This window comes from Ursus americanus, chromosome 3 (genome assembly GCF_024610735.1).
Source record: "Ursus americanus isolate L20-20 chromosome 3, mUrsAme1.1.p, whole genome shotgun sequence".
NCBI lineage: Eukaryota > Metazoa > Chordata > Mammalia > Carnivora > Ursidae > Ursus > Ursus americanus.
In genome coordinates, this window is record NC_142129.1 from 85,142,204 (window position 1) to 85,169,974 (window position 27,771).

Sequence of the window (27,771 nt, forward strand, 5' to 3'; positions counted from 1 at the left end):
CTGCCCTCCCCAGAGGCCCAAGGCTGAGGTAGCCTACAGGTGCACAAGCGTCTGGGATGAAACAGGATGACCAAGCCACAGCTGAGTAGTAACCAACTCCTTTCATCAGCTAACTTTCTGGTTTGGCCTCTTACCCTTGGGGGTTCCGCCTAATCTGTATGTCGTTGCTGTTGTTCCAGAAAAGGATAAGACCTTGGGGATAAGTGGGCTAATAGCTGAGTGAGGTAGCCACCAGCAGACTCCAGATCTTCTGGCCCAGTGTTGCCTTAGGCATTGGGAATTGGGAATCCACCCAATCTCCAAGTTTGCCTGGATGCCTCCGCCCATCCCCCCCCCCCCCGGACTCTGCCAGACCCTGGGCTTCCCACTGAGCGTGGGGCCCAGCGGAACCACTACCCAGGGGCCAGGAGTGGGCCCCCAGATGGACCCACAAATGCTTACTGCTGCTAAGGGGCCCAGACATACCAATCAATGATCAATCCAAGCACAGCTCTCTCCAGGCTGGCGTTGGGGATCAAAGCAAGGAAGGAGGGTATTTGAAAGGTGTCGGCCGGCAGATGTCTGGAGGGCCTGGGAGGGGCGACATGCTCTGGGAGGCTGGCAAAGGGCTGTGCCTTCACTTTCTCAAGGATCCCCCGGTGGGCGGGACTGGCTAATTCAAATGCAAAAGCCTCAGGGCAGGATGACTGGGAAACCTTTCCCTATTCACCGCCATCCCTCTCCAACTCCATCAGAAAGGCCTGTAGGTTCCCTTCTCGTCTCTTCATTCACTCTGGCCATGACGTTATTCACAGAGCGGAGTGGGAGCCCCATATTCATCGCCAGCTGAGATGCCCACAAACCAACACACACCTCCGACCCTTTCAAAACGTGAGCCTCAAATCCTATCTCACCCTCAATACAGGAGGAGGAAGAGCGAAGTGTCGTAGGGACCGCATCCATGGGGGCAGATGAGAATCACAGAACAAAGGGTCCCCTAAACATCCGCGGGCAGTTCACGGGTTTGGGTGCGCAACGAGGGCGCGGCAGCCTGACGGAGAAATGTCCAGGGCCTGCCTGCTCGTTCCTCAGGCCCTGCAGTGCAAGCCAGGCCCCATCTTCAGCCTCCTGCTGGGACCCAAGGGCTTAACCCATCCTTCACCAGCTCAGCGGGGCTACCGTGAGAAAGCAGAGCGCACGCTCTAAATGAAAAGACCAGAAGCAAGACAGCCTCATCATCACTCTCCACAAGGTGAGAGGCCAACCAAACCAAACCAAACCAAAGCTTAGCAAAGCACCACCAACAAAACCCCACTTTCCTACAGATGAGAGAAACATGGAGGAGAAAAAGAAATCTGCTCCTGGCAGCACTCAGCAGTCACGACGACGCCATGTTTACTACCTTGGAAATTTCCGTCTCAACCATCCGTTTTCATTTGCGTGTGCGAGTCGGTGATGGTGGGGGTGAGAAGTGTGGACCTGTCTGCGAGGGACCCAACAACCAGCAGCAGGGCGGACTCCCCACTTAGAAGGCCTTTCACGGGCCCAAACGATGTTTACTGTTTTCTCCTTCCCTTCCGATTTGTTTGTTTTAAAATATTTAACCCGAGGCACAATGAAGTGTCTCATTTACGACGTTCTCCTGGACCATTAGACTGGGACTCCCGCACTCATTATGCTGGAAAACGTGCTCCTTACCCATGCAAATTCCGGGAGCGGCCAGCAGAGATGGGAGGTGCTCAAGGTACGCTATCAAGGGGTGATTTAATTACACAGCCATTCAGTGGGCAAAGCAGAGCAATTTTTAGCCAACTCTTCTGGTAAATATTATGGGAAGCCCTTTCATGGAGTGTTCATTCTGGCTTAGTGATTTCAAGCGTGCCCAGATTTCCTCCTCATTCCTGCACACACCCACCCCCGAAGACGCTACCCCCAGGCCAGAAGGTCGAAGGGATCACGCATTAGCCGGTATGCCACCTTGCAGTCGATCATTACTCTTTTTTAATGTTATAAACACCCGAGGATCACTGCCATTTAGAGGACAAACTCTGATAGCCACCAACTTTCCAGCGGCCGGCCTTCCTCTGCCCCTCCCCCCGGCTCCCGGTGGGTCCTGCCAAGCGGCTTCTGGGCAGGCTGCGGTAGCCAGCGAACACGGTTCCTGCGGGTGGGACAGCACAGCCACCGCAAACCCACTCCGGCCATTTGAAACAATACCCAATCACTGCATCCACCCTCCCAGAGCGCCCCGGAGGAAATGGCATCACGACTTTCATTTTACTCCATTTCTGACCGACCAAAGGAAAACAACGCGTCCTAAGACAATCATCAGGGTATCCGATGTCAGTGGCTGGACGGGACGCTCCGGAATGTTATCAAGTGACCTCGAGGAGACATTAATTTTCAGGAGCTAAAATAACCCTCTGCCTACACAGGCACGGGCCGTTTTCCTCCCTGCAGACACGGCTCTCACTTTCCCCAGTTAGAACAGAAAACTCTCATGCATCCCCATTTCTTCAGAAAAGTCTATAAATAACCCAGGATCAGCAAAATTATGCAAAACATCCTGCTAGGAGAAGAAATGTAAACTAAAACCACTTACAGAGAGACTCAGGCTGCCAACTTAATCTGATTCTACGACGACTGTAACATGTTGTACTTTTGGAACCTGAAGAGATCCACATTAGCACGGATGCCACCACAAAAAACCCAAAAAAACAAAAAAAAAAAAAAAGAGGAAAAAAAGCCCACAAAACACCGCAACAACTAAACAACAAAAGCCCACCCCTGAGACGGAGCAACGTGATTCGGCGCTCTGCGCGGTCGGGACTGCGGCTGACCAGCTGCAGCGGCCCAGCTAGCCGAGGTTGCACACGCCGACTGTTTTGACTACAGGCACTTGTTAAACACAGAGTTTCAGGTCCTACCAGTTGGACACCAGAAGTTCATAGAACTGACCCAGTGCCAAGAACAACAAGCACAGAAAGCGAAACGGCTGCCTCGTGCGCCGTGTTTTTGTTAACTGTTTATGCAAGCCCCACAGCAATTGGGGAACAATTAAGAAGAAAGCATAACTTAAATAACAAAAGCAAAAAGATTACCACCTTGAAGGAAATGGAGATGTTGGCAGATAAAGGACAGACGTCAACCTAGTTTATTGGTGGGGTGGGTGGGGGGTTTTCGGAGAGAATCAGAGTGGGGGGGAGGGGCAGGTGTCACATGACAAACTGCCGTTATTAGCAGAAGGAACCGGGTGCTTCCTTGAAGCATCTTTTACTCTGAGATTGACTAAGAGGTTGTGCAAATGCTGAGGCCTTGGTGCACATCTGGGGGTGACTGCAGAAGCCCTGGGATTTGGAAGTTGGCAAGTCCCAGAGGAGAAAAAAGGGGCGTGCTGAACGGAGATTTCGAGACACAGGAAAGGGACTTCCAAGCTCCCTGCTCCATGCAGTGAGATCACGGAGCCACACAGGAAGCAGATGGAGGGGGCCGTGTCCCTGGGCTGTTTCTGTCCTGGTCCTGAGAAAGGTTTCCCTGTCCCCTTTGGGTTTAGGGTTGCTGGGGCCAACCCTTCTCCTTCGTCCAGGACTGCACTCTGTGTTCTTTTGGTGACAGTGAATAAAGTATTTTCATCTGGCAAAATAAAATAAAAAGGAATGTTTACATCTCATATTTAACCAGGTTTTCCATTTCTTTTTCAGAATGCATTCAGCACCATCTCAGGTTAGGACCAAGACAATTAGCCGGATAACATTTTAGAGTTACCTGAAGATTTGAGAAACTGAATTCCAAGAGAACTGGGGTGTAGATGTAAGAGTGAGAAATTATCCCATTATCTATCTATGTATCATCTATCATCTATCTGTCTACCTATGGAGATTGCAAAATGCAGCAAGCAAGCCTAGCTAAGGCCGTCTCTTTTTAAAATGGGGTTGGGAGGCCATAAGGAGAGGAGGAATATATGCATGTCCTTATCGCAGATCCAGGAACTTTTTAGAAACCTTTCAGCCAGCCGAAAGCCCTCAGCCAGGACTTAACTTCCTCATCACGACATCTGAATCATCCTCACTCTCCATTTCAGAAAGAGCCCGTGCAATTAACACGGTTCAATCCCTCATTTGTATATTAACCCGACCAATCCCAGCTAGCCTAGTTTCAATCCCTGTTTTGCATAGAGGACCTGAATGAGAACTGCATGCCTAGCCCTGCCCCCTCTTTGTCTTCCTTAGAACACGTCCCGGTTTCTACCTGAATGTGTCTCCTCGATTCCAATTGTAACCGTCCAAGTGAATGCCTGTTGGCTTAAATTTTCAGTGAATTCTTTCTTGTTCTACACTAATTATCTATCATCCAGCTTTGATTTGAAGAATCAAGTGTTGCCACTTCCCCACTCCAGAGGCTTAGGGAAAAGTAACAAGTAAGTAGTAACAGGTTGTTGGGAAAACACTGTGACACAGGCCAGATTTGTGAGTAAATGTTGTTCCTCTAGTTCTGGGGGGTCAGCAGTACAATGGTGGTGAACATGAGCCCACCTGGTGGCTGCTCCTTTCCTCTCGAAGGAATCCACATTTTATTACAAACTGTATATCGAAATGGTTTCTCTGTGGTCTGGAACGGAGCCCCCCTGGAGCGAAACACAGCAGTTGCCTGACAGATCAAGAGAGAAGAGCAAAGGCAATTGAAAGCATCCAAGACAAAGGAAGGGGCTGGGGAGGAAGAAGGCTGGGGTGGGGGAGGGGAGGACAGGGGAAGGGCCGCCACCAGAGAGACGGATCAGGTCGGGCAGAGGGAGTCTCAAACCAGCCCCGGCCTCCGGATTATCAAGTGACTCCACGAAGTGACCCAGAACTTTCACAAGGCGTGCCCTTCACATGGAACGCCATGGTTTACGTGTCCCCTTCATGCACATTAAATTCTTTGACCCTCAGAAACATCCTGAATGGGCAGGGCCCAAGCAACAAAGGAAGAAAGCTGAGGCCCAGGGAGGCCTCGGTCTCAGCCCCGCGAGCGAGCGAGCGAACGAGCGATGATGACTCGCGTGCGCTGGCCTGGTGCTTTCTATTCGCAAAGCACTTTAAAAGTGGCGGGCTTTATCATTCCCATTCTCAGACAAGGACACCGAGATTCTGGAAGGGCCACAATCATGTCGAGGGCCACACTGCAAAGAATGCGCAGCGCTGGGTCTCCTGACTCCTCACCCAGCCTGTCTTGCTTGCCTCTGCCATGTTCCCAGAACACACAATGATCGTACCAAAAAGGCCACCCAAATGGTTGTACTGGCAGAGCACATCACCTCTAGATTCTCTCAGAACTGTCTTCACGGCTTTTCGGTTACAGTTCAGATTGCAACTCCCTGACCCAGAAGGTTCCTCTCTGCGCCTGCAAGCTTCAGACACCTGGACAGCACAGCTCCGAGTCAATGGGAAGCGACCACCTCCACCCCGTTTGCACACTGTCCTTCTTTGATTTGATGAGTTCACCCATGTGCTAACCCCTGGCTCTTCACCTAATCCTCCCCTAAGGAGAAGCCCGAGCGGAGTGTCCCAGCAGGCCTGCTCTGCTGAACATTATGTAGTCTGCATTTCCAAGGTGTGCTGTCTCGCATGGGGGAGGGATTTGGCTTAGCAGACGGTGTGGTGGATGTCTTCTTCATGAGTGTGTTTCAGAGCTATGCTTCTGTTGAGTTCTTCTGCAGCAGAGGCCACTGAAAACACTGGATCAAATGAAGGTTTCCTTGACTGTGCTGAGTGGACACGCTCAGAGCTTGATAGAAAATGATATCACTGTTGCATGATACACTGTGAGCAAGTTTATTGCAGGTTTAGGGCATTTCCTCCGAGGGAGCTTGGTAGTGAGTTCCTGCGGATGGCCACAGGGTTTGTAAGGGGAACAGGGACATCTGTTGGGGACCCAAGTGCTCAGCACCATGACCAGCGATGCCGAATGTAGAGGGCAGGAGGGGGGATGGTCCGGAGGTGAAGATTATAGAGTTCTAGAGTACCTGGACACTGCCTTATGAGTCTATCTCTCTCCCCTTCCTTTCTCCCCTGAAAACACAATAAGAAAGCATAGAAGCAAAGGCCAGAGAAGGTGGGGGTCAAGGTGGACTTCATGTTCAAAGTGACTAAAGCAGTTGAGCTGGTGAGGACTAATCAAATGCATAAGCTCCTGTTGACTGCAGAGGCTCTATGGTCAGAGGAATGCACAGGTGGTCCCTCTCACTGGTTTATTTGAGGTTGTTTTGGTGACCACAGGACATTTGCATCCATGCTGCCTGAAAAGAATACAGGGCCTGGGTAAATGAGAACAGTCTCGGCAGGAAAACTCATTTGCTTACAAGATACAAAGCGAGTAGAGTACTTCCACATAACTTGTGACTCCTCTGAGCAGAGAGACCGTTTTTTTAAAACTTAAAAGGAGAACACATGGTTTGACAAGCACTGGCATATTTAGGGAAGACAGGGTAGGCTATTTAAAATCAGGAACTTCTGAAAATCCCTGAGGCATGACCACCCGATCTGTACTATCAAATCAGTAAAAGTGCACTAAGAGAGGGCTATGGAATATTAGCGGAAACGTGGTTAGTACTGGTGTGCTCCGCAAAGGGGCTCTACCATAGACCAGACAAATGGTGCTCTGCCAATGGGGACGGTGGTTTTGGGAAGGCAGATGAGCACATACCTCCAGCCCCTGGAGGAGGACGGCATAGGGGGAGACAGAGCTGGGGCCCTGGACCCACACTCTGGGCGTCAGGACTGCCCCTAGCAAAGGGAGCCGGTTCAGAGTCCATACCCACAGGAGGAAGCTGGTCAGGGACCGGGAAGGTCTTCAGAACATGGCCCAGACACGTGGAAAGCTGGTCAGGAAAAGGACAGAGCCAAAAAAAAAAAAAAAAAAAAAAAAAGGGCAGAGGCCTGAGGTGTCAGGAGCCAGAAAGGCAAGGTAAGTGTGTCAGCAGCTGTGGCCGCAGATTTGGCTTTGCCCCTTGGGTTCTCGTCCCTGACGTTGCCCTGCACACTTTCAGGTCAGGACCTGTGGCCCAGCTCAGGGCTCTTCACTTCTGCCTGGATTCACAGGGGCTGAGCCAGCCTTCCTGATCTTACCTGGCACTGGCTTTTGGCTTAATCCCTGGTGATGTGGCCTCGTGACCAAAGCCACAGGGCCAGTGGTTACACACACGGAGGCCACATACCCTGGGGTTTTCAGAAGAGTATCAATTTCAGCCAGCCTGAGCCCTACTGCATCACAAATTGCAAAGCGCCTGTAAATGTGGGCTGACTGGAATCGGACCACTGGACTGTAGGTTCCTTGAGGGCCAGTTCCGAGCCTCTTTTATCTTGAAGGCTGACGCCTAGCCAAGTGCAGAAGCCTTGCTGTGAGTTTTTAATACGCGTTTTGAACGAATGACTGAAATTCCTCATAACATACATCAAAAAGACACGTGTATACCTCACTAGGTATATACTTGGAAGGGGAATACCATCACATTAAATATGTCTCAGATCTGGTGTTTCAATTAATTTTCTTTTAGTCAATTATTTTAAAGTACAATATTTTATTTTGCTATTTTTTAGGTTTTTCTTATTCCTCCCCTCCAGTCAAATTTGGTGTTTTTTTAAATAAAGATTTTATTTATTTATTTGAGAGAAGAGTGCATGAGAGAGAGAGCATGAGAGCTGGAGCAAGGGGGAGGGGCAGAGGCAGAGGGAGAAGCAGACACCCTGCTGAGCCGGCGGTGGGGGTGGGGGGCTCTATACCGAGACCCTGGGATCATGACCTGAGCTGAAGGCAGATGCTTAACAGACTGAGCCACCCAAGCGCCCCTCAAATTTGGTGTTTTTAAAAGTTATGTTTGTGATTCAAGGTAGGGAGAAGGTAGAAAGGCTTTCCACTTAAAATTTAAAACACTAAATCTTCAAAAAATATTGGAGGCACTTTGTAATAGGAATCTTTCCAAAAGATCATCCCACTGTACTTTGTCCTCTTAAACGGCAGACTTTGAACATTGTTTGATCCTTTTTTTTTTTGGTGATAACTCAAGATCATCATTCAGGGCACTCTGTTCTAAACTTTGCTGTACAACGGTGACGACTTGAGAGCCCTACAACTGTTGCCTTCCAACTTCCTGACCGCAATCCACCTGAAGTCATAAATTTTACCCTGCGCCCTAGTGTGACCCCATGGATGTGACCCCAACTCTGAAAGATAATATTTATCTTCACGGGGCGCCTGGATGGCTCCGTTGGTTAAGCGTCTGCCTTCAGCTCAGGTCACGATCCCGGGGTCCTGGGATCGAGCCCTGCATCGGGCTCCCTGCTCAGTGGGGAGTCTACTTCTCCCTCTCCCCTTGCTCCTCCCCTGCTCATGCTCTCTCTCTCTCTCTCAAATAAATAAATAAAAATCTTAAAAAAAAAAGATTTTTCTTTTCACTAAGTAAAAAACACGCTGACACGTTCTCATCTGCTGTGTAAAACGTTGGTCCAGACTCACGAAGCTGCCGGCCCCCCCATCACAGGCGGTGCCCGCAGTTTACAAACACTGAGAAAGTGTGCAGGGCGATGTGCCCCAGCACAGAAGGGGCCTCCGCTTCCCACTCTCTGCCTTTCACTTTTATTCTTCTGCACTGTGGCGTCACTTCTTTTTCCCCAGCAGGGCCTGCCCCCCTCGTCCTTCTCAGAGGGCTAATATGCTGAACTTGGAAATCAGACCATCCAGCCTGGTAGGTTCCTGCATAAGCTAAGTGGAAGCCGCTTCTCAGGGACAGCCCGGTGGGTGCTCCAGTGGGTGCCCCGTGGAACTCGGTGCTCGTCGAGTGCTCCTGGCCAGAGTAGAGTTCACGATACGGACATGGGATGCACCACATGGGGACACCTGCACGTGCACGCGAGTTTCTCTTTTTCGAAAGGAGTATTCTGATGCAGAGCCCCTTTCATTGCTTGAAGGGCTACTGAATGACAGAAGCTTCCAGCAACAGTGCTGCATCGTGAATGACCAGACCCGGGCTCCTGTGTACGAGGTTATTGGGCAAGTAACTGACCCTACTCCAGGCAGTTCGCAACGCCCTAGCCTGGCTTTCCACGCCCAGCCGAGCTGCCCTTTGCCCTGTCGTTGACTAGCCCTCCCGGGTCTACACTTCAACTCTCGGACTCTGTCCACCTAAATGCAAAGAAGACAAACTAATAAATAAATGAGACGTTCCCCTGGCGGAATGTTGACAAGCGTGTGTGTGTGCACGCATGCGCAGAGGTGCGGTAAGAGCAGATATCTTTTTTTTTTCAGAGTAGATATCTTATATTGATTTTTAAAAAAATTACAGCAAGAGGGGTAGATACTGTGCCCCTCACCAAACCTAAATAACAAGCAATCAGGCCCTGGGTAAGTAAATTACTGACACCGCTAATCCATGCAATGCTAGGAAGCTATACAAATGATGACATAGATCTATATTTACTGAAATGTTTCCTTAACAATTTTAAATGGAAAAAAAGGGCAGATTTCAAAGTAATGTCTATAATAGGATTCCACTTTTATTTCTTAAAATATAAGATATATGCACATAGATACACACGTACAACACATAGACAAACACATACACACAGAAAAATGATCGTCAAGTTTTACACCAAAATATTTACTTTCTTATATTTCTCGAAATTTGGGCAGTTTTTACAATGTATTACTTTCGTAATAAGAGAGAAAAGCAATTTTCACTTTGAAAAAAATAAAACTACATTATTATGCAAAACAGTACTCCTGTCGGGGCTCCCCACCCCATCCTCACCTCCGTTGTGACTGTTGCCATGGGAACATTTGCTCTGTCTAGGCGTCAACAAGGCAGGATTCTCAGACTGGCTTTCACCTTTGGCTCTCACTAGTTAGGTCTTCTCAAACTTTCAAAAGAGTTCTACTCATATAAAGAAGGGTAAGTTGAATCTTTACTGGAAGATTTTTACATGAATGCACGTTAAGGCAAAGGAAAGACCTATGGTTATACTTGCAAGGCTCATGCTCTCTTCTCCGATGGAATTAAGGGTAAAAGTAAATCCCGAAGCAGGAAGGGGATGGCTTTCACCTCCCTGGCAGAAACAGGGCTACACATGGGGTCTCTCCATTCCATAGAAAGACAAGTGAGAGAGTTGACATGATCTCTATTCTAAAGATTTATTTACTTATTTGAGAGACAGCGAGAGAGCGGAAGCACACACACACCCAAACGCGCCAGCAGATGGGGGGAGGGGCCGAGAGAGAGCAGGGGGAGGGGCAGAAGAGAGATCTTAAGCAGACTCCACACTGACCAGGGAGCCCAATGCAGGGCTTGATCTCACCACCTTGAGATCACATCCTGCCCCGAAAGCTTGACCAACTACGCCACCCAGGTGCCCCTGTCATCTATATTCTAAAGCTAGTTTTCTCCCAAGCCAGAGTCAACTCAAAGCATAAACCAAAGTTGGCTTTAAGGACAGGAATAACCCCTAACTCTTGTTAGTGCCCTTCTCTCCATAGAGTTTACTCACATCCATGGGATAACTGGTATTTCCCTCAAAAAATGACTGGGGAGGGAGGGCAAGTGTATCACTCTCAGTTTACAAATGAGGAACGTTAAGCTTTATCCCGATGAAGCAATTTGCCTAAGGCCTGCCTACTGGGAACTGGTAGAGACAGGATTCGAACCCAGTTCTCCTGGGTGTGTTCATTTTGTTTGGTGCTACAGCATTTTCTATAAATTGAATAGCCATAGACTTTATTATCCTAACTGGACACCTCCTGAAAGTAAAAGGAGGTATGAAATGGATGGGCCGGCCCAGCGCAACTTTCCTGAACAATCCAGGATTTTATGGTGATTTTGGATATAATCAGTCCCCCTGCCTGACACTGGAAATCATACCTTTTGAATAGAACAGAGAAATGGAACTCGGTTACAATGTCAATGATTTACGTTATAGTACTTGAGTAAAAATAAATAAAAGAGAAAAAAAGTACTTGAGTCTGACTGGTGTTCTGTTGTGAATGAGCCAGTGAGTCTGGGCTCTATCTCCAGGTCATCAGCTCACATGCTATCAAGAATACAAAGTCCAGATTGGGCAACCCGTATTAATCTGAGAGGTCACACTCCAGAAGTGGCTACTTTAAGGGGAGGTGGGTGGAGGGACGGGTAAAATAGGTGATGGGGATTAAAGAGTTACTCTTATCATGATGAGCACTGAGTAATGTACAGAACTGTTGAATCACCATGTTGTACACCTGAAACTAACAGAACACTGTTTTTTAACTATACAGGAATTAAGATTAAAAACTTGATAAAAATTTAAAAAAAAACACAAAAAAACCCCAAAGTGGCTGGCTATTTTAAATCTTTTCACTATCCATAATTTGATCAATGCTCTCAACATAAAACATGGGCTTCTGTTTGGTGAAATTTGTGACTTAGTATAATGAATGCCAGACATGGATTCTTTTCGGTGAAATTAGAGGTATTCATGATATGTGGCCTGGCCAAGACCTTTAGAGACATCCCACCCTTGAATAAACAGCGGGTTCCAATGCAGTGAGGCCTGCCCTTCGCCCTCAGGGAGGGCACCCGAGGCTGCCGTGTGCAGCCAGTGAATTAGGAGGGTTGATGCCAGCATGACGCTGATTTGGGGAAATAGTCCTGTGTTTGGAATAGTCTTGCAACTGCCTCGAGTGAACCTTTTGTGTAAGTATGGCTGGAATACCTCCAAGGAGGGGAGGCTGGGACTCCATCACGTTTACCGAGTTGGTTAAGTCAATTTTCTTCCCACCGGCTGACACACGTTTGTTTGATCACTGTGGTATCTATGGCAGCCTTCAGTCTGACAGGAAGAGTTCACTATAAGCTGGTAGCGAGGTTGTAGGGGAGAAGCAGCCCTCAGCACCTCAACCTTCTACACCTTTCTGCAGCGGCAACTGTTTCCTACCAGAACCTAGGAGTTCTGTTCGGCCGAACCAGCTTAGGTCGGTCCACAGGGAGCATGCCTCTGGGTGAGTCTCTAGCGGCAAGATTTCAGGAAGGGATCCCTTAAAACATAGTCCTTTTCGGGGGCCTGGGCGGCTCAGTCGGTGAAGCGTCTGCCTTTGGCTCAGGTCCTGATCCTGGGACCCTGGGATCAAGTTCCGCGTCAGGCTCCTTGCTCAGCGGGGAGTCTGCTTCTCCCTCTCCCCTCCCTCATGCGCTCTGCTCTCTCTCTAGCAAAAATAAATTGTAAAAACTCTTAAAAAAAAAACACCCAACATACTCCTTTTCATACCAGATTACAAGCCTCATGAAGGCAGACACCGGGGCTGTCTTTCACTCTTCTAGTCCCTACGCCTCACGCGGTGCCTGACCACAGAAAGTATGTGACAGACGTTTATCCAGTGAATAACAGAAATAGGAATTCTTTCTTTCTAGAATCTATTTTACTAACTCCTCTGTGACTGTTCTTTACTCCACTGAACGATCACCGGTCCTCGTATACCATCATCTGCTGCTTGCTCTGGATTAAGTTAGTACCTTAAAAAGTAACAAATAACGAGCGGGTGGGGGCGTCGGGCTGGCTCACTCGGTAGGGTGTGCAACTCTGACTCTCAGGGTCGTGAGTTTGGGCCCCACGTTCGGTTGAGACGTCACTTACAAAACAACACAACACAACGAGCTGGTAATAAAAACCACTGGGCTGACATGGTTTAATTTTCACAACAACACGATGAGATTGGTATCATCACCCTCATGTCTACAAGAGGAAATCAAAGTCCAGAGCTGTTAAAACTTCAGTGAATCAAGGCAGAACCTGAATTTAGAACTTGAACTCTGTCGGACTCTGAACCCAAGGACGCTCTGCTATCCGGAGTTAGAGATTCCTCAGTGTGGCAGGGATTGAGGTTTTTAAAATTTTATTTTATTTTTATTACTTTCACTCTACTCACTTCATGTCCTGCTACTGAACACACACATCTTCTGGCACTTCATCTTACTTTATCAAAAGCTTTTTCGGGGGGAGGAAAGCTAGATGGATGTTGGAGTATATGAACCAGCTTTCCGGTTCTTTTGCTTTTAATTATTTTGATTGACATGTGGCATTGAGAGATGTCTAATGGCCTCTTGCGTCTTTGAGCTGCAGAAGAATCAGTCCCTAAGAATCTGTCACAGCACTTGTCTCCAGGGCTCCGGGCGCTCGGGCTCACTCTGATACCCTCCCCCGGCCTTCTTCCCTCCTGCCGCACTGGACTACTGAGAACCTTTTGTTTCTTGCCTCTGTGACTTGGTGCACAGTGTTCTCTCCCTGGAAGGCACCCTTTCGTTCTGCACCTTGGTTAACTCTTCGTCGTCTTTCAAGATCCGGTTCAAATGTTCCCACATTCGGGCTATCTGGGAGACCCCGGCACCCGTCACCTCTGCTGGGTGGCACTCCAGTCCCTGTCTCAGTGCTCCCAGGACACGCTGAGCACATCTCCACTGAGTGCGTGGTACACAGCCCTGGACTGACCCGTGGGCCGGCCTCCCTCTTCCATGATTCCCTGAAGAGCCGAAGTCAAAGATCTCGTGTCAGCCTTGGCACGTAGCAGGCACTCAAAGTGTGTTAGAGAGCGTGTGGATAAACCAGGAAATAATTTGCCAATCCACGGTAAAGCGAGAGAGAATGCAGGGATCAGCTAGGCCTGCAGTTTTTAGTGGTCTGAGGGCTACCTAATCTTAATTACTTGTCTTAGCCAGTGGGCTCAAAAATTATTTTTTAAGCCTAAGAGCATGAGAGCGGGTTTTTATGAGAGGCAACAGTCTATTTAATTTTGAGTGCTCTGTTCCTTTGCTTGTTACAAAAACAAAAAAACAAAAAAAAAAACCTCTGGAGAAATTTTCCCAATGCAACCAGTCACAGGTCGCTGGTGCTTTGCCAGCTACCGGCATCCCCGTGGGGGCCGGGGTGATCCGACAGCACTCATGTGCCAGGGGGCTCTGGCGGCTCATGGGGCGCTCACCAACGCCAGGGTGCCCAGCTGAGCTGAGAAGTTACTGGGTCCCAGATGCCTCAGTAGAGCCGCAGCTTGATCTGACCGTGGGACTTCGGCCTAATGAAATAAACAATTCCCAGCAGAGCCTGACCCTTCAGAATGTAATTCTTTCTAACCACACTGTGTAGATAAAAATAATTTAGTGATTTCCTCCCACTAAGCTCTTGGGCACAAACCAAGAAATCTGCAGCGTGGCTGTTGGGATGCTACTGTACGCGTGTAAATATTTAGGCGTTCCTGAGTCCTTATCGGTGTTTATCAGCAGGGATGCACCTGGCATTCTTGGTGGGATAATTTTTCCCTGGGCGGAGCTGTCCCTGGCATGGCAGAGCGCTTAGCCACTCTGATCTAACCAATGCCGAGTACTATGACAGCCACAAAATGCACATTTCCAGACATGTCTAGGGGTGAGAGCTGTCATGAGTCCTGGGATTTCTGGTGGACTTAGCTTTGATTCATTCTGCACCAGCAGGGTCTTGGAAGGGATCAAAGAGGCCACCCACACCAGCGGGGGGTCGGGACAAGGCCCACGAAGTCAGAGAGAGAGAGGGCCTGAGGCAGAGCCTGCCTGAGAATGAGGCCCGTCTGTGGGAGCCAGCGGAGGTCCACAGAGCAGGGAGGATGCCTGGGTCCCTTGCATGAAGAAGTCAAAGCATCCAGGGAGCTGGCCTTCCAGAACCAAGACATCAGAGCTGAAGCATAGGCTGACACGGTGCAAAAGGGATCAAGATGAGCCGGGGTGGCGAAAAGCAATGGCTGTGAACTCTGGCAACACTCGGCCTCTTCCTTCCAGCCTGCAGCGGCCAAGAAGGAGACGGATATGGGACAACTCTAACGGTCCCAAGGTTCTGCGGACCCGTGAGCTCTTCTCTCTTGCCTGGCCTTAACAGAGCAGTGTCAACAATGCCACCATCACCACCGTGGCCAGCCCCGCTGATGTCACCCACTGCCAAGAATTTCCAAGTCCCTCAAAGTGACCTTCAGAAGGGCATCTTAACCACAAAGGGGGAGAGGCTCTCACAGCAGCCAGGGAGAAAAACCCGCCAACGTGCTGAGTTTAGAGGGGGCCAGGTGCACAGGCCTCACAGCGATCACTCAGATTTCTGGGCCTGAGCAGGGTGGCGCTGGGCAAAGCTGCTGGGAAGCGACTTATTCCTTTGTCTCATCTTTCTCACTTATTTGAAATTTATTTTATCTTGCTCTGTTGTTTGCAATTTTACAAGCAGCCTTAAATCCTTTTGCAACAAGGCTGGGTATAAATAAATAAAGCAAAGAAAGGAACTACACGGCTGCACCGTCAGCACTGCCAGACTGGGCACGAAGCGCTTGGCTCTCATCTATGAGGAGGAGGTGCTCTGCCCAAATCGGGGGGGAGGAGAAAGTGACTCCAGTGCCATGGAGAACAGCGAAGGCTGGCACTGGGCCTGGAGCCTGCGTCCTGCCCTGCTCAGCGTCCAGGAGTCCCAGCACCTCATGCGAGCTACTCACATCTTGGGCCTCAGGGTCCTTATCTTTAAAACGAGAGATTTCACTGGATGGATTCAAAGGTCCCTTTATGTCCGAGCACTGATTCTAAGCGACACCCACACTTGGCTCTGGTTCCTCTTGCTCTCGATTCTTTCTCAATATACTGCCTCCTCTCCAAGTGGAGTGGGCCAGTCAGGCTCCTTCTAGAGGAGTTTCTGTGCGTGCTGACAAATGGAAGTTGCACCGGTCACCCAGAGATAACTGGTCACACCGAAGAGATTAATGTCCCATTACAAGAAATTGAAGCACTACTCATTTGAGAGGAGAGGAAACCTGAGTTTTATGGGCTAATTTATTGACCAATTTTCCCATTGTAAAAGGGGATAAAAACACTGGCTTTTCTCTCCATTCACTGATGAGGTGGTAAGTTCCCTACTTTTGAATAAGTTCTGTTATAGAAATGAATACCACATTTGTTTTCCCAGTATCTACAACTGCTACACCAATCATTATTAACCATCAAAAGAATATTATTAGCATATGCCCAGGAAATGAAAAGCGTTGTTAATGTTCTGGGACAGTTTTTTCTTAGCTGTCCATTTAAGATTTCAATGTAGCTAGTCTCCCAAATCTGTAGTCACCACCCCTGCTTTCTTTCTTTCTTTCTTTTTTTTTTTCAGCGAGACAGTGAGAGTGAGCACGCATGTGTGCTTGCGGGGCTTGGGGCAGAGGGAGAGGGAGAGAATCTTAAGCAGGCTCCAGGCTCAGCATGGAGCTGGGATGCGGGGCTTGATCTCAGGACCCTGAGATCATAACCTGAGCTGAAATCAAGAGTCAGATGCTTAACCGACTGAGCCACCCAGGCGCCCCACCGTCCCTGCTTCTCGTGCACAGAATGGCTAAGGGCATCTGTTGCTCTCTGGCTTTTCACAGACCCAATTCCGACTATCAGAGAAGAGGGCACTAGAGCAGTGCTTCTCAAACTTGAGTGTGCTCATTAATTACCTGGAGATCTGGTTAAAATGCAGATTCCACGTGTCGGCATCTTAATCATGCCTTTTTATTTTTCTGTATTTCTGATGCCTTGAAAAATCTGAGGGCCTTGCTGACCCTGGGCCGGCCAATTCCTAGAGATAGCAAAGGACTCACCCCAAAGTGTATCTTTCCTATGCAAATCAACCAATTTAAAGCCCCCATACCCACAACCACCTCCTTGACAGTCTAGGTCACTATTCCCTTGTCCCAGTCACGCCAGGGTCAGATACAGATAACCAGAGACAGCCCGTACACCCTGGAGCCTGCTTCGATCATTCAAACTAGCCAGTACTACGCCCGCTTACATGCCTCACCTGTTCCTTCCCGTGGAGACCACAGTAAAGGCTCTTGCCTCTGCTTTCCCCATTTCCTCTGCCGCCTGACTGACCCAGGTGCTTCCCCGTGTGGCCCTGAATGACACAGCACGCCTCCTCCTCTTTGGAACCGTAACAAAGTACCTTGTCAATGCCAACAATCTCCCGATCCTGTTGGCCCCACAGGCCCTGAGTAATAGTAAGACCTACATCTTCCAACAGCCAGGGACCGGGTAAGGGATGCGGCTGCTGCTGGGCTGGAAACGACACTCTCTGCAGAAGGCTCTCAATGGCCACACTCCGCCACGGAGCGCGGGTGCTGCGGCTGGGCTCTGAGGCAATGCCCGCACCACAGACACGGCAGCACTGCCCTGGAGCCTGAGCTGCTGCAGGAGCGCAGCGGGTGAAGTGCAGACAGGGCCCTGGGGAGACGTACCCGTGTTTCTGTATTTCCACCCGCGGGTCTGCAGGGCCTTCTCGACACAGAAATTAAATAAAATGCAATGAAAAGGAAGCAGGGCCCGAGGCCCTTAACCTATATCAGGCACAGTGGCAATAAGGTGACCCTAGGCCCCAGGGGGAAAGGCTAGGGCTCTGGCGGGACAGCTTCGACAGGGCACTTGGTGTGTGCCCCCTGCCTGAGCTGTGTCTGACGTGGGCCCTGGAAGCCACGTAGGCATCCGTGGGAAGCCCCGATCAGGAGGCTCCAGAGGACTCCCGGATCCAAGCTCTGTACTGGTCCCCAGAGCAAGAGGCTACTCAGGTACCCGTCAGCCCTTCTGCCTGGAGGCACAGGAGGCCTTGGTGGGCCTCCCACCCCCAGTGAGCCTCCGCGCTTCGGAAGTGGTCCAGGCGGGATCTCAAACCTTCTGACTAGAAGGCCAGAGCACTTTCCTCCACCCCAGGGCGGTGTGGCTCCGTGTGGTACTAATCAAAGCAAATCCTGATTAAGAACTATCAATTGTAAGTACTTCACGTGGCTTATCTCATCTAATCCTCAAAACTCAGAGAAGTAGCTGCTATTTAAATCCTTATTTTCAAGATGAGTAAGCAAGTCCAGAGAGGTTAAATAGCTTGCCCAAGCCACCCACTAATTGGCAGGGTCAGAATTTAAATCCATATTCTGCATAACAGAGCCCTCGCCTGCCAAGTGCTGCTTCCATACCTAGGGCCGAGTTCTCCCAGGAGAAGGATTCGGATCTGCACCATCAGCATCAGTGGGCGCCCACCCCAGGCCTGCTGAAGTGGGATCTGTGCTTTCCCGGTTCCCCAGGACACTCCGCTGCTCGCTGGAGTTGGAGAAAACCTGACGGAAGTTCATTTCTCAGGCCAGACCCATTGTAACAGCACACGTGTGACTAGGCATAGATTTCTCTGCTTAGGTGAATGTTCTGGGAGGCGGCCTGGTATGCCAGCAAGAGCTAGGCAGGGGTGTGAAACCCAGCTCCAGCAGTCGTTACCAGCGCAGAACCTTTAGGCAAAGAATGTTAACTTGTCTGAGCTTTTTCCTCTCCGCTGGAGACTGGGGTGCACTATCCGCCTCCTGGAGCTCGTGGGAGCATTAAGAGAGAACTGTGTCAAGCCACTCCGGAAGTGCCCAGCACTGGGCGACCCCAGGAATTCCTCAGAGCTTCCCAATTTTCTAAAATTCACATTCTTTCATATCATGCTTTACAACAGTCTGAATCCTGAATTCCTTTGGTGCCAAGCTGAGAAAAGCTCTCAAAAAGAATAAGGAAGTTATGATCTTGAATAACTGGAGTGGCGAGCTGTCTAAATAATGCCCCAAGGCATGACTGTTATCACCCAGGCGGGGCACGTGTCTCCAACTGTGTCAAAGATCCCAACCCCAAGGTGTGGGAGGAGTGCTCACTAGTGAAAGGCGGACATTCACATTTAAAGCAATAGCTTTGCACTTGACTACTTCCCTATGACACCTGGTAAAATTGTTACCCGTGGCGTATTTATCAAAAAATGTACCCAATCCCATACCCGAGAAGTGGAGCAGGGATCATGGTGTGAAAAATCAGCTTCAAGTACACACCCGATACTACAATGACGATGCCAGTCTGTTCGGAGCCAAACCAATCTGCCCATCTCCTGTCCTATAGACTCTTGGAGGAAGCAGTTATCATGTTGACTGTGGCTGGGGCATCCCAAGCAGACACCAGCAGGCTTAAGGTATAAGCAAAGAAAAGGGACCCTCCCCAAAGCGGGGGAGGAGAAAGAGAAAAGAAAGGATGTGGTAGAGGAGGAAGGGCGCCTCGGGGGGCATTTATGTCGTCCCTGCCTCAGCAAGCTGCCATCAAATCTGCTTTTCACTCAGGAGAAGGGGGTGCAAGCAGAATTTCAAGGATTTTTTAAAAGATAAGAAAAAAATGTAATCCTAGCTCTATTATATAAATTAAAATCCCACTGAGACATGTCAGTAGTTACTCTTCATATCTGTAAGGAAAAATTTCAATGACAGGGTGTAGGTGGTAAAATGAAAACCTGAGCAGACCTCATCTTTTCATTATTCCCTCCAGGATTTGAAAATCTCCACAAAAATATTAGGTATTTTGCATGAGGGGCCCAGTTTTTTTGTTTTTGTTTTTTTTTTCCTGATCCATTTAGATTCTGGTCTAGAAACAAATAAACAAACAAAACACCTAACAAACTCCCCATCCAAAGTGGGTTCTCATGCACCTTAACTCTGGCACTGTTATCATGCTACTTGTTTGTTAACATTTTTTAAAAAATCGAATCATATGGGGCCCCTGGCTGCCTCAGTCAGTGGAGCGTGTGACTCTTGATCTTGGGGTTGTGAGTTCGAGCCCCACGCTGGGTATGGAGATGTCTTAAAAATAAAAATCATTAAAAAAACCTTGAATCATATAAGCAGTATGTGTGTAATAAAGGATTTAGAAAATTCAGACATGAACAAGGAAGAAAATTAAAATTACCCATGGTTACCACACCTTTTTGTTTAAAAGTTCATGTATGTGCATATTTTAAAAAATGAGACTGTACTAAGCTCTGTGTATTAAGTATATTGACTGTTATTTATTTTTCCGCATCATGAACATTTCTCCATGTTATGAAAAAAAATTCTTCAAGATTTATTTGTTTTAGAGAGGCAGCACGCGCATGCACGCACGTGGGCAGGCACAGAGGTAGAGAGAGAGTGAGAATCCCGAGCAGACTCGGCGCTGAGCACAGAGCCCCACGTGGGGCTCGAATTCACGACCCCGAGATCAGGACCTGAGCAGAAACCAAGAGTTGGGCACTTAACCCACTGTGCCACTCAGGTGCCCCATGAAAAATTTTTTGAAACGATTTTGAGAGGTCTCCTTAGTACTCTTACAGCCCTACTGTTTGGGCATTCAGATTGGTCTACTTTTCTGCTATTCTAGATAATTCTGTAGTGAACATCCTTTAGGTAAATTCTCGCACACATTTCTATTTACTTTCTTATATAAATTCCTAGAAGCAGAATTTTTGGTTCCAGGCCCTTGATTTCTGTAGTCGAACTCCTGGTGGAAAGGGAGCCCCCTTTACACATCAGCTTGGAAGTGAGTCTGTTTTCCTTCTTTCTCACTAATACTTGGTATTGTTGGCTTCCAAACATTTGCCATTTTGATAAGTTTTTGTTTTATTTTTTGTTTTTGTTTACCATTGAGGCTGAACATTTTTCATGTTCATTGACTACTTGAATTTCTTCTCTAATGAACTGCCTAGCCATATCCATTCTTGAATTAGTATATTTGCTTTTTGTCATTAATCTGCAAGAATTCTTTTATAATAGTATGAATATTATATTTTAAAATCATAAGTTCAAAATTATAATTGCTTCTTATTAAGACAACTGGGAAATGGTTAATATCCAGCATTAAAAGGTGCTTTTTGTGTGTGTGTGTGTGTGTGTGTGTGTGTGTGTGTAGGGGGTGGAGTGAGAAGAAATGGGGGCAGGTGAAGTGTAAATCAGATAAAAAAAAATCTTTGTCACCAAACTTGATCCTGGAATTCTTGTTTTAAAACTGCTCCCCTTGGGGGATGCCTGGGTGGCTCAGTCGGTTAGGTTTCTGCCTTCAGCTCGGGTTGTGATCTCAGGGTCCTGGGACCACATTCTGCATGGGGCTCCCTGCTCAACCGGGAGTCTGCTTCTCCCTTTCCCTCTGTCCCTCATCCCCAGCTTGTTCTCTTTTTCTCCCTCTCGCTCTCAAATAAATAAATAAATAAAATCTTTAAATAAATAAAACTGCTCCACTTTTAAAACACCAACAAAAATACCAAAACACCAGACACAAAAATAATGACAGGGTGGCCCCTTAGGTTGAGTCCTGTGCCTACGCTAAGTAACCCAGTTCATCTACGGCAGGATGCCCGAGTGGGAAAGAGCGCTCACGTGGTCGCCAACCCACGTGGGTCCAGCCCCAGTGGCCACAGGAAGGGTAGGGCATTTTGCAGAAGTTCTTATTTGGATTAGAGCCAGCAAGTCAGCGGTTCCAATTCTGAGTGCCCGTGTGCTACTTTGCGTAAGCTGAGTGATCAGAAGAACCCAAGTAAATGCGATCCACCCTTGGGGTGGACGGGATAGAAGAAGGTTTAAGAAAGCTACAACACCGTTTGCCTGACCCACTGTTCCAAAGAGACAGGGCCACATCCTCCTTTTGGGTGTGGATGCCCGAGGGCTCCCCAGAGAGGCAGGGCACAGATGGGTATAAACTCTCTGGACTCTCCCAGGCAAGGAAACACCTCTTCACACACGGTTCTTGTGTAGCTGTTGACAGTAGGAGGAGAGAATGTGGCCAGCCAGGTCGGGAGGGTGGAGGACGGAGACTGACAGGAGGCAGGCAGCCACCTTGCACTTGGGGCAAACCCAGGTCGCTAACTGCAGGGCAGGTATTCAGGTCGGATGCTAGCCATTCACATGGGCTCTGGGTCCGCCAAGGCATGTGTCCAGGCTACAACTGCTCAAAAATAGAACAGGAAGTCCAGAACAAAACAGAAGCCGAGAGAAGGCTGCGGCACCCGAGTGCAGGTCGAGCGCAGGTCAGGGAGAGAGAATTTAGCTCGTGGGGAAGGCTTCTGAGTTGAGCAAGGACGGACGCACTGGCTCCAGGTGTGGAAAGACAGCACAAACAGGTGACAAACGGAAGTCAGGTATTACATGGCCTGTGGCATGTCCCTATTACCTCCAGATCCCCAATGAACAAGACCAGGTCACAGACCATTCACAGTGGTCACCGGGCCCACACACCTTGCCCACCACAACGGAGAGCTTCCTCTGCTTTTGCAAGCAGTAGTTGAAGGGCAGATAAGGGAAGGGTAGGGAAGGAAAGAGGTGAGGGAGTGCGTGGATAAGGAGAACGTTTGGTACTCTGGCCTGATCAGCATTCATTCCCCCTTCTTCTCCTCTTACAAGAACAGACTTTATTTTTATTTTAATTTTTTTAAAAGATCGTATTTATTGATTTGTCAGAGAGAGCACAAGCAGGGGGAGTGGCAGGCAGAGGGAGAAGCAGGCTCCTTGCTGAGCAAGGAGCCCAATGTGGGACTCGATCGCAGGACCCTCGGATCAGGACCTGAGCTGAAGGCAGATGCTTAACCAACTGAGCCACCCAGGCATCCTGACAATAACAGACTTTAGGTTTCCTCTGGGGAACACCCTTCTCCCACACTCGGCCCAGGAGGCCCCCATGGGGTAGGCTCTGCCCCCCTCTCACTTCTTGGAGGCTTGGGAGGCCCTCTCGAGGGAACATGGGTAGTTGGCAAAACCAATATCCCCAGGATTCAGGTAAGCCTTTCCAGATTAAGGAACTTTGACAGACACAATTGCTACCTGGGGCTCTGGGTCTTTCTGGGTTCCTGAAGTCATGCATGACTGTGTGTCTTAGCTCACTAGGTTAGGATTCCCTACGCCCTCGTGGTACTGACCAGATCCCAGAGAGATACCCCGGAGCTCCCTCTTAACCTGGAGCAGGAGCGAATACAGAGGATGCAGGTCAGGAATCGAAGGGTCTTCAGAAAGAGGGATTACATTACATTTGGGGTGAATCCGACACCTATTTAAATTGGGGGTGTACCTGGAGCCTACAGCAGAGACAGGAAGTTAGGATTTGGCAGCTCCATAGACCGAGGACAGACTAAAACCCACCACTTACAGAAAAAACAACAGCACAGGGAGTGAGCCCTGCTTTTGAAGTCGATTTCTGCTGCTCAGCTAAGGGCAGGGAACAGAAAGGGCCTCGGTGGGAGGCCTGGCCAAGAATGCATTCAAAGATGGCGCTGCCAGAGAACCTAGGAAAGGAGCCTCCCTTCAGCCGCGCCCCAAACTTGGGATTCTTCTAAAACTCGGGGTGACTGTCTAATCCCTGAAAGGTCTTCTGGCCTTATTACTGCTGAAGGTGAATTATATCTTAAGCCTTAGGGAGCTTGGGGGCCTGGGCTGGAATCTGGGACCTAGACTCTGCTTCTGGCTTCGTTAAAAGGTCTGAATACCTCTTCGGAAGGCTGAAATCTTGATCTTGGTGCCGTCCTTGGCCCACAGCTGCTTCTCTGGGCTGTTATCCTCAGTGCAGGTGGTTAATTCATTAATACCTGCAGAGTGTAGACTGGAGCGGGCAGAGCTAACCCTGGCTTAGTAGTAATCCAGGTACCTTCTCCTTACCTCAGAGGAGCTGGCGTCCTTTGGGCACCCAGTGGAAGATCCCAGGGCGCTCTCACCTGTCTGGCCGAGGCAGAGTAAAACCTTGCTAAGCACCGAGCAGGCTCCCCAGGGCAGCCCTGCCTCCTCCATTTTGGCAAAGGCACTTGTTTCACGTCCTGCCCCGTGGCCTTTCTAATCTCTTCAGCCCAGGGGCAACAGGAATTTCCCCGGCTCCACACACATGGCTTCTCTGTCTGTGCTCTGACCCCTCAGAAATTCTAGCAAGATGACCCTTCACCCAGGCCACAGTCCGGGCAGCCATGACCACAACCACCTGATAGCAGATGCCCTGCTCGGGTGCCGAACGGCATGGCCAGGATGGTGGCTTCAGGTGGTGGGGGCCTTCCTGCCCGACCTCGCTCCCTCCACCAGTGGGCCGTCGGCTGGAACGAGGAGAGATGACACCCACAAAGAGTCACAGTGTGATAGGGTATGGAAGTCTCCCCACATCTCTGACTCCCCCATGGCCTCCAGCACCCCTTGAGGGAAGCAGAAGAAGGAATGGAACAGAAGGCTGACTCAGGGAGAAGCCTGGCAACGGGCAGGGGGCCACGAGGCGCTGCACCTAGCTGCTGGACCCATTCCTGGATCCTTCGGCACAGCTGGCCTTCAAGTGGCTCATCATTAATAACCGTCCCCCAAAGCCACCAGACAGGTCTGCTGCAGGCCAGCTGGAGAGCAGCGATGCTTTCCTGTGTGCACCCTGTTCTCCGGCACATAGCGCATCTATCACAGCCCCTCCCGGAGGCCCGGCCACGTGGGGAAGGGGTCTTGTCCCAGAGTGGGGGTGGGGAACAGCGGGGACAGAGCAGGTGCAGGCACCAACGGGTGTCATTCCTCTGGGACCTCATTTTGCAAACTTGGTGAACACCCCAAGCCAGAGGGGAAGGACCATCCCGGAGGAACACTTGGGAGAACCCCAGGGGCTCGTGTGGCAGCCTCAGCCTACTACTCTGCCCAGCGGGACCCACGGTCCTCATCTTGAGACCATATGGCTGGCCGCGCTCTTCTGTGACTGCCCCTCCCAGATCCAGCTCTGACTAGTGCATTTCTGGGAGGGAAACGCTCAGGCAAAACTTGTTTTGGAGAAGTTTTTTACATTAATGGGAACTGGGTAGCCTAACTGATAACACAATGGGGTCTTTCTTCTAAATCCCTTCCTCTAAGCTTGTGTTCCCCTGGAAGTGACTAGTGGTCCCTCTTTTTAAGAGGTGTGTGTGTGTGCGTGTGCGTGCACATGCATGGACACACACATGCCTGCACACGCACTCGTGTGCGCAGCTGGGTCTATATTAAGAAGACAGAGTCCCACTTCCAGTTTTCGGGCACTGTGGCTCCCGATCTTGACGCTCTTGCTCTTTGGCTGCGTGAGGTAAGGCATAGCATATCGTGTTGCATCTCTGTGGAGCAGAGGGCTCAGGGTGAGGCAAACACGCTTCTGCCATTTGCCAGCTGTTGCTCTCTGGGCAGGTTCCTTTTCTCTCTGTACCTCAGTTTCCTTATCTATAGACTGGGAATAATGAGAGTCCCTGTGGCAAAGTGTTACTGTGATGATTCAATAAGTTAATTATACACAGACCTCTTAGAAAATTTCCTGGCGCAGGGGCGCCTGGCTGGCTCAGTCAGTTAAGTGTCTGACTCTTGATTTCGGCTCAAGTCATGATCTCAGGGTCTGGGGATCGAGCCCCGTGTCAGGCTCCTGCTCTGCGGGGCGTCTGCCTTTCCCTCTCCCTCTGCCCCTCCCTCGACTCATGCTGACTCTCTCTCTCTCTCTCAAATAAATAAATAAAATCGTAAAAAAAAAAAAGTTTCCTGGCACACAATATGTATTCAATAAGTATTTGGTATTATTTATATTGTTATTCAACAATAGCAGATGACATTATTATAAATAAAATGGGGTGGAGAGTTGGACTGAATCATACCCCAGGTCTTGTGCAGCTCTGAAATTTTATGATATTATGGAAGATTCAGTGAATCCTGAACGGATGCTTTGAAGGAAAACACCAGCCACGGAGAACCTAGGACTAGGCTGCCCACCCTCTTCCTGGCCCCTCTATGTGTATTTTGTGGTAAAGTCTGTGTGTTTCAGGTGGGTACAAATCAGGATGGCCCACAGGCCTATAGTCTCTTCCCTAGGAACGCTATGGAGACAGAAGCCACAACTCTTCCTCTTTGGCCTATTGGTGGATTCTAGCTCCGCCCCCAGGCTGCAGCTCCGCCCCCCAGGCTGCAGCTCCGCCCCCAGGCTGCAGCTCCGCGATGCTGGGCTGTTGAGCGGGGCCGCTGGGGTCAGAGAGACCGGGACTTCAAGTGTCCACGCCGCCGCTGAGATATCTGATTGGCACTTGATTTTGCTGCAAAGCACGGAGAACAGGAGAAGGCTAGATTTTGGAACTGAAAGTCATTGCTAGATGTGGGGCTGAATCTTTTTTTGACGGAAGCAGGATATTTGTGTTCAAAGCCTCCTTTTTCCAAGAGAACCAAAATACAGGTCGTATTAGTTTCCAGGGCTGCTGCAACAAAGTACCACCAGCCGGGTGGCTGAAAACAACAAAAACGTGTGCTTTCGCAGCTCAGGAGGCCAAAATTCAGAAATCAAGTTGTTGGGTCCCTTCTGAAGAGCTTGAGGGAGAATTTGTTCAAGGTCTCCCTCCTAGCTTCTGCTATGTCCAAATCTTTCTGTCCTTTCCCTTATAAACACACCAGCCTTTAGGATTAGGGTGGGCGCAAATTGGATTTAGTGCCCACCCTAATCCAATACAGCCTCGCCTTACCCCGACTGTGTCTAAAGACCCAATTTCCAAAGACGGTCACATTCACAGGTAGGGGTGGTGGGATTTGAGTGTATCTTTTTTTGAGGGGGCATTGTTCAACCTCTTCTGCAGGACAAACAAGGTCCAGAACACAGAGGTGAGGAGAGGAGAGAATTTACTGCTTGACCAACCATAAAACCAGAGAAATCACATCTGCTCTGAGAAAAGCTATAAACCAATAGTAAGTGGAAACAACCAGTCTCCCTCCATCTCTGCCCTCCCCACTCTGGAGCCAGTTGTGGTAAATTATAGGACCACTGGGAGAATAAACCCCCAATAATGAGAGTTCTAATGAAAGCTCCTCCGCAAACCTTTAAAAAAAATCTGTCTGAATCCTTCGCCACCTCCTCCTCGGACGGCACCATCTCCGACTTCCCATGGCTGACAGGCTGTGTGAGTAGAGCCTGCCTTGTGGGGAGTCTGCTCTTTGCGTGTGAAGCGTACACCTGATTCTGATTAATCAGAACAGGGACATCGTGAGCAACTTTAATTTAATCTTTCCACATCTGATTAAATAGCAGCACAGCAAGTTATTAGCGTTCACACATCCACCCAAACGCCCAATCACCTAGGAAATAATTCCGGGAGCACAAAGAGGGCTGTGAGAGCGAAGCGGGAAGTGATGCACATCTGGGAGGCTCGAATCGCCGTTCGCGTTATTTAAGGGTGCGTAACGCATCTCCCAGCCCTCAGCCTGCACAGAAAGTGCCTCCTGTGCCCCTTCGCAGGACCCAGTCAGGACTGAGCCGAGGGTCCGAGGTGATGGCCGGCGCAGCCAGGTGTGAGCACACCCAGGACAGCGGCATGTCACCCTCACGTCCGTCTCCCCAATGCTGGGCCTCCTCCCTGGCACCCAACATGCACTCAATCAAATGGGAAACGAGGGCGCAGAAGGGAAGTGGCCACCGCTGTCCATGCAGATACCAGATGGGGATTCCGGAAATTTCCAACCTGTCTGAATAATTGGATGCCACAAGGCCAACCCCGCGGCCAGCCCTTCGTAGATGAACAAGCATGATTGCTGAATGAACTCCTGAGCTTCCTACTCGTCGGGGGCATGTGAGAGGCCATGAGGAATCTCCCCTCGGTGTCTCCCATCTTGGTCCCTCTGTGCCTGTGGCGTCCCAGGCCCCCGTTAAGCAGAGAAGTTCCTGCACACTCAGATAATTGCTACAGCATCAGCTAAGGATGGGTGAGCGGGTAGCCTTCTATACCACAGTGTCCCTCTTCTAATCATTTAACTATTAACATTTAAAAGCACTGGAAATCATCACAGCATGAGGTTCTTTAAAATAACACACAGTGAGTCTTACCCCCTAGTTACTATTCTCTGGAGAGAAACATTAAGACAAATTAGAAACTGGAAATCTGATTCTCTTCTCGGTCCCACTCAGCTACATTCTATGGAACAAGATTTTTTTCCCCTAGCTTGACTATACTGATAGGCAGTTTGACAGTAGCT

At 49.4% G+C, this 27,771-nt stretch overlaps 1 protein-coding gene across 7 annotated transcripts in view; it reads right to left on the bottom strand.

Moving 5' to 3' along the window:
• Nucleotides 1-27,771, bottom strand: part of ATXN7L1 (ataxin 7 like 1) — a 234,206-nt gene that overhangs the window by 72,410 nt on the left and 134,025 nt on the right. Inside the window, exon 1 of one of the 7 annotated variants that reach the window (XM_087861178.1) lies at nt 2,582-20,690. The exons of the other annotated variants lie outside the window; for them this stretch is intronic. The gene's annotated coding sequence lies outside the window, so the exon portion shown is untranslated. Of the gene's footprint in view, nt 1-2,581; nt 20,691-27,771 lie in introns of those variants that run through there. 7 annotated transcript variants of the gene reach the window in all.